Below are 6,009 nucleotides of genomic sequence, written 5' to 3'. Positions count from 1 at the left end.
CCCTCTCACCCTGCCTCACTGTCCACCTCACCCCCTCTTACACTGCCTCACTGTCCACCTCAGCCCCCTCTCACCCTGCCTCACTGTCTACCTCACCCCCCTCTCACCCTGCCTCACTGTCCACCTCACCCCCTCTTACACTGCCTCACTGTCCACCTCAGCCCCCTCTCACCTGCCTCACTGTCCACCTCACACCCTCTTACACTGCCTCACTGTCCACCTCAGCCCCGTCTCACCCTGCCTCACTGTCCACCTCACCCCCTCTTACACTGCCTCACTGTCCACCTCAGCCCCCTCTCACCCTGCCTCACTGTCCACCTCACCCCCTCTTACACTGCCTCACTGTCCACCTCAGCCCCCTCTCACCCTGCCTCACTGTCCACCTCACCCCCCTCTCACCCTGCCTCACTGCCTACCCCACCCCCCCTCTCCCTCTGCCTCACTGTCTACCCCACCCCCTCTCTCCCTCTGCCTCACTGTCTACCTCACCCTCCTCTCACCCTGCCTCACTGTCCACCTCACCCCCTCTTACACTGCCTCACTGTCCACCTCAGCCCCCTCTCACCCTGCCTCACTGTCCACCTCAGCCCCCTCTCCCCCTGCCTCACTGTCCACCTCAGCCCCATCTCCCTCTGCTTCACTACCCACCTCCCCCTCTCTCACTGCCCACCTCCTCCCTCTCTCCCTCTGCCTCACTGCCCACCTCCCTCCTCCACCTCAATGCCCGCCCCACCCCCTCTCTCCCCCACCTCAATGCCCACCCCACCCCTTCGCTCCCCCTGCCCATCTCACCCCTTTCTAACCCCGCTCTCTCTGGAGGCTGGAGGGTTGCTAGGTGACCACAAAGTGTCAACCTGGCATGTAGTGTCCTGCCTGTCTGACGGGTGATCCATCATCTAGACATTGATAGTATTGTCAGGGTTGGAGTCAACTCCCTTCCAACTCCATCTATTTCATAATGTGGACTGAAACGGAATGCTCTCATGAACAAGCCAACATAACCCTTAATTATGACACTGTTAGGTCATTTGGGGATATTCGCAAGCTAGGAGCAATACAACCATTATTTATAGTATTTACACAGAATTGTTTGAGCCTTTGGATAGCCTTGACATGAGGCACTTAACTGATCACAATATGAGTTTTAATCAGTGTTGGGGTGGTAGTAAACTACATGTAGTTCAACTAGTAATTTAACTACATTAGCTTGTTGGCAGTTGAACTAAATTTAAAACTTGGTAGTGTTTTCAGTAGTTGATTACTTTGTAGTGATGTAGCTAACTGCTGGAACAACACACTACATTTTTTGCACCAAACAAAAATAAAATATGGTTAAAGTAGGCAATCATTTCTTTTTTTTTTTTTGTTGCATCAGACCTGCCTAATTCTCAATTGAAACACAGCTTTTGTGTTTAATAGGCCAAATTACACATTCTGACACCAGAGTGATCTATCCTGCTAATTTGTAGTCTATGACATTCCCAGCCTGGTCTCATAGATTAAACGTAAACAAGTAACGTAAATCCGGGACACCCAAATTAGTTTGATATGTTACATTTGTTATGGTTACATGAGACAGATGGTTACTAAAGGTAAAAACAAAAGGAAGGCGATTGGTCGGGGTGGATGGATGGGTGTATAACGCAAACGTCTGGCAACCCAAAGGCGTGTTCGAATCTCATCACGAACAACTTTAGCTAATTCGCAACTTTTCAACTACTTTTTAGATACTTAGCATGGTAGCTAACCCTAACATTAACCCTAACCTTACATCTTTAACCTAACTCCTAACCTTAACCTTAACCCGAACCTTAACCCTAACCATTAGCCAAGCTAACATTAGCCAGCTAGCTAATGTTAGCGTTAGCCACTTAGCTTAAATTAACCACAACAAATTGGAATTCGTGACATATTCATGTTCATAATATATGGTACGTTTTGCTCATTCGTAACGTTAAGTACGGATTGTAATTCGTAACATATCATGCCGATTCGCTGACAGGAAGCCGTGTGATGGATATCCCCCAAATTAATACATACCATACAAAAACACAACATATCATACAAAATGGAGTGTATTTAACAAGTTATACGAAATGCTCTGAGACCAGGTTAACATTTCAGATCAAGATATGATCATCATTTTTCAAAATAAGTAACATTCAGTAAACTATCTTTTCCATAGTTTGTGTTTTATAACCTTCCACTGATTCCGGTTCAGTTATTATCATAAACCATGTGTTTGATGTGTTTCATACCGTTCCACTGATTCCGGTCCAGTTATTATCATAAACCATGTGTTTGATGTGTTTTATACCGTTCCACTGATTCCGGTTCAGTTATTATCATAAACCATGTGTTTGATGTGTTTTATACCGTTCCACTGATTCCGGTTCAGTTATTATCATAAACCATGTGTTTCATACCGTTCCACTGATTCCGGTTCAGTTATTATCATAAACCATGTGTTTGATGTGTTTTATACCGTTCCACTGATTCCGGTTCAGTTATTATCATAAACCATGTGTTTGATGTGTTTTATACCGTTCCACTGATTCCGGTTCAGTTATTATCATAAACCATGTGTTTGATGTGTTTTATACCGTTCCACTGATTCCGGTTCAGTTATTATCATAAACCATGTGTTTGATGTGTTTTATACCGTTCCACTGATTCCGGTTCAGTTATTATCATAAACCATGTGTTTGATGTGTTTTATACCGTTCCACTGATTCCGGTTCAGTTATTATCATAAACCATGTGTTTTATACCGTTCCACTGATTCCGGTTCAGTTGTTACCACAAGCCCGTTCTCCCCAATTAAGGTGTCACCAACCTCCTGTGCTTGGTAAACTTTAGTATATTTTCAGAGTAGCTTCCCCAACACTGGCTCCAATGTTGCGTCTCCAGACATGTTTTGCTGGACATCATGTTGTATACTTGGCCATATCATACGGTCTGCCTCTAACTGAAGGTGAACTAAGAAATGGTTAGTTCGAGATTCTTCTACAAAGCGAGCGCATCTGTCTCCGAGCTGAAACAGCTTGAAGCCAATTATAGTGGTTAAAAGACAGAGGGTTTGTGCCCCACGGTTGGCACGCAAGGTGCAATAAATAACCGATTCGCTGACAGGAAGCCGTTTGGCTACCGTCAGAATAATAATGAGGTTATTGCTACCCGCTGTGACCGTATGATATCCATTTGATTATTTTTCCTCATCTCACGGGATGCTGCTGGCAACCGGGCCAGTGTGCAGCGGAGAAACGCGTGTACGTGCACCTGAAAAAGTCAGCACGCACACACACACACACACACACACACACACACATTCGGTCATATGTTCTACTCTAGTGTTCTCAAACTCTATTTCCTGAAGAGGTACCAGGAGGTTTTCACTCCTGTTCTACTCTGTGGTCTGGACTGGTTGTCAGTTGAATACAACTGGTGACAGACCGTTAGATTGTTCCTGACCATTGACTTGCACCAGGTCCGGCTCCGTACTTTTTGAGGCCCAAACCACACAATTCTCTTTTTTTTTAGTGGATGTACATTCTAAAGTTCATTTCTTGCAATTCTACACATTTTGTCATGGGACGTAGAGAAAATGTTGCAGTTTTAAAAGCAAGTTTTCTTACAGTTCACATTTTGCCATTAATATGGTAGAATTTTTTAACAATTGTGATGCAATTCTACTTATGTTGCCATGGAGCACAGATAGTTTTTCTTTGCAGTTTTAAAGCTAATTTCCACAATTTTACACATTTTGCCATGACTTATGCCATATTAATGATATTGTCACACCCTGACCTGAGATATCTCTGTTTTCTTTCATTTTTGGTTAGGTCAGGGTGTGACTAGGGTGGATACGCTAGTTATTGTATTGTCTAGGGTATTGTATTGTCTAGGGTTTTGTATTGTCTAGGGTTTTTGTATGTCTGGAGTTTTGTAGGTCTAGGTATTTGTATGTTTATGGTGGCCTGATATGGTTCCCAATCAGAGGCAGCTGTTTATCGTTGTCTCTGATTGGGGATCATATTTAGGTAGCCATTTCCCCTTTGGTGTTTGTGGGATCTTGTTCTATGTTTAGTTGCCTGTCTGCACTATTCATATTAGCGTCACGGTTCATTTTGTTGTTTTGCTAGTTTGTTCAGTGTTCATTCTATTAAATAAAGAAGATGCCACACTGCACCTTGGTCTCCTTTGTACGAAGAACGTGACAGATATCTGAGTGAGAGTGACTAATAAAATCAATGAGGGCCCTCTGGAGGACAGGCCCCCCGGGGCATGTGCCCTGTGTGCCTGGTCGGTAATTCCGCCATGATTACTACATGTTAAGATAACTAGCTAGACTAACTTACCAGTCTAAAAGTTGTTAGCTGACATGGCTAATTGAGTGATTGTCAGTGACTGACAAAACAAAATAACAACTGCTGATGAACAACCAAAAGTTGAACTTACACCTGTATTCTACTATTCGAACTCTCAACAGTAAGTTAAGACTGAGTTTTATTTTGGGGGGGGAGGCCCTAGCGACCTCTTATGCCTGGAACCGGCCCTGACTTGCACGCTCTGCTCCCTGAGGTCTGATTTCAGGGGAACAGGAGACTGGATGGTGTGTAGAGAGGGTTCACGGCGGGGTCAAGGAGACACAACATGCATCATATCTGTGTGGCACACCACACATTCTCCCCTCACACAGCTTTCAACCCCTCTGTCATCTCCCCGGTACATAGCCTCCCCTCCCCTACCCAGGAACGATGCATTCCAGCTGGGCACAGAACCTGGGTGGTCTCCCTTTAGGTCTGCTGGAGGAAGGAAGCCAGAATAAATGCAGGTAGGGCCATTTGACAGAGGGGAGCCCAATGTGAGACAGGCAGTGGAGGAAGTGATTCTTTACCTGCATCTGACTCATTCTGCTGTCATAACCCAGTCTGATTATCCATCCCCCTTCATCTTCCACCTGACAGGGAGACAGAGGGAGGGAGATGGGAGACAGAGGGAGAGATATTGGAGACAGAAGGAGAGAGATGGTAGACAGAGGTAGAAAGAGGGAGAGAGATGGAATACAGAGGGAGGGAGATGGGAGACCGAGGGAGAGAGATTGGAGACAGAAGGAGAGAGATGGTAGACAGAGGTAGCAAGAGGGAGAGAGATGGGAGACAGAGGGAAAGAGATGTTAGACAGAGGTAGACAGGTTGAAAGAGGGAGACAGGTAGACAGAGGGAGACAGAGAGAAGGAGATGGGAGACAGAGGGAGGGAGATGGGAGACAGAGGTAGACGGGGGAGACGGGTAGACAGGGGTAGACAGAGGGAGACTGGGGTAGACATGGGGAGACAGGGTGAGACATGGGTAGACAGGGGGAGACAGAGGTAGAAAGGGGTAGAAGGGAGAAGACAGGGGTAGACAGGAGGAGACAGGGGTAGACATGGGGAGACAGGGGGAGATTGGGGTAGACAGGGGTAGACAGGAGGAGATGGGTAGACAGAGGTAGACAGGGGGAGATTGGTGTAGACAGAAGGAGGGACAGTGGGAGAAAGAGGAAGGGAGATGGCCTCAGTGGCCTGCTCACAGATATGGGACAGATAAGCACTGTGGAGAGACTGGTCAAGGACTCACCCTTCGTCTCCTATATTTCCCAGTCTGCTATATCTCAGTTTGCTATACTCAGTCTGCTATATACCTCTGTCTGCTATAACTCAGTCTGCTATAACTCAGTCTGCTATAACTCAGTTTGCTATAACTCAGTCTGCTATATAACTCAGTCTGCTATATATCTCAATCTGCTATACCTCAGTCTGTTATTCATCCATCTGCTATATTCTCAGTCTTCTATAATTCAGTCTGCTATAACTCAGGCTGCTATAACCCAGTCTGCTATAACTCAGTCTGCTATATATCTCAATCTTCTATACTTCAGTCTGCAATAACTGTCTGCTATACATCCATCTGCTATATATATCTCAGTCTTCTATAATTCAGTCTGCTATTACCCAATCTGCTATAACTC

The 6,009-nt window shown here is 45.5% G+C and overlaps 1 long non-coding RNA gene across 1 annotated transcript in view; it reads left to right on the top strand.

Moving 5' to 3' along the window:
• Positions 1 to 6,009, top strand: part of LOC149983625 (uncharacterized) — a 184,449-nt gene that overhangs the window by 90,991 nt on the left and 87,449 nt on the right. The window lies entirely within an intron of this gene.

This window comes from Oncorhynchus mykiss, chromosome 5 (genome assembly GCF_057628025.1).
Source record: "Oncorhynchus mykiss isolate SJ-2025 chromosome 5, ASM5762802v1, whole genome shotgun sequence".
In the NCBI taxonomy this organism is placed as follows: domain Eukaryota; kingdom Metazoa; phylum Chordata; class Actinopteri; order Salmoniformes; family Salmonidae; genus Oncorhynchus; species Oncorhynchus mykiss.
This window is presented reverse-complemented; position numbering and strand designations above follow the sequence as displayed.